This window comes from Tamandua tetradactyla, chromosome 2, assembly GCF_023851605.1.
Source record: "Tamandua tetradactyla isolate mTamTet1 chromosome 2, mTamTet1.pri, whole genome shotgun sequence".
In the NCBI taxonomy this organism is placed as follows: Eukaryota; Metazoa; Chordata; class Mammalia; order Pilosa; family Myrmecophagidae; genus Tamandua; species Tamandua tetradactyla.
This window is the reverse complement of record NC_135328.1, coordinates 106,015,290-106,016,491: the sequence shown is the minus strand read 5'-3', so window position 1 is coordinate 106,016,491 and position 1,202 is coordinate 106,015,290. Positions and strand designations below refer to the sequence as shown.

Sequence of the window (1,202 nt, the reverse complement as noted above, 5' to 3'; positions counted from 1 at the left end):
ATCACAAAGCTAATAGACTAAGACAACACAATGGTGCATGAACTTTGAAGCCAGCAATCTTCTGAAAATACCACTAGCATCTTCAAAATCCTATGCTTCTTTTTTTCTAATCATGTGGGAACATTCACAGATATAACCCATCAACATAATCTTTTTAACAGGGGAGAAGATGCTTTAAAAGTATGAAAAACTTTTCAAAACATCTGTTTTCAGGGAAAGACCACAGTAACAGAAATACTTTTCAGAGTTGGTTCTTTCTAAAGCCTATCTCAAGAACAAAGGCAGTCAATGTTTATGAGGAACCCAGAGATGTTCTGGCAAAAATATTTTCACTTTCTTAAAGTTATATGTTATTTTCAAGTCCACTTATATGTCTGTATTGTTCAAGTCCAACGTGATCATTTTCCGCCAGCAAAAAAGGGAATTTTTAAAAAAAATCTCTGAAATTAAGATTTATGTAGAATGAAGGAAGGATTTTGATTAGTTGTTTTTTGGAATTCAGACCATAGCTGAGATCAAAATGTCTGCAACTGTCCCTAAATTCACTTCTGTACCAGGTCCTTTTCTCCATTCACATGAATTCATCTGAATCATTGCTGTTCTGATTTGAAGACATATTCTCAACTTCCACTGATGATGAATAGCTTCTAAGTTCATCCATTTCCCTCTTCTTCATTTCTTGTTTTTCTATCCTTTTCATTTCCTGAATTTGGGCTTTTATTTCATTCTTCTCTTCACGCTCTCAACATTCTTTCTCGGCTGCTAGGTCTGGGAACCACCCCATTCTAGTCTTTTCTAATTGATTTGGTATCTCATTCACTTTCTTCTCCACCGCCACAATTGTAACGTCCTTTTACCTGTGAAAGCCTATCTGTCTGACATCCATGTCGGCTGTTTTCTCCAAGTTGGACCGTGGTATATGTACCACATTAACTTTGTTCATTTTACAGGCTTGAACGCTATTGACCTTCCCAAGATGTGCACAGCCCATCAGCACTTCCTTTGGAATGTCTTCTATCTTCATCCCTTGATGTAATCAAAGGTGTTCATGAACCAAAGAGCGTTTGTTCACATGAAACCAAACATCTTCAGGCGAGCTATACTTTATTAGATCTTCATTTTCATATTTATCCTTTCCCATGTAAATAGTGTAAGCAGATGAATGAACATTACTGCTGGGGAAGTAGAACACCACGATCCCT

General features: G+C 36.8%; 1 pseudogene; it reads right to left on the bottom strand.

The window, feature by feature from the left end:
* Positions 1 to 571: 571 nt before the first annotated feature.
* Positions 572 to 991, bottom strand: LOC143661362 (coiled-coil domain-containing protein 25 pseudogene; annotated as a pseudogene).
* Between the last annotated feature and the right edge of the window lie 211 nt (positions 992 to 1,202).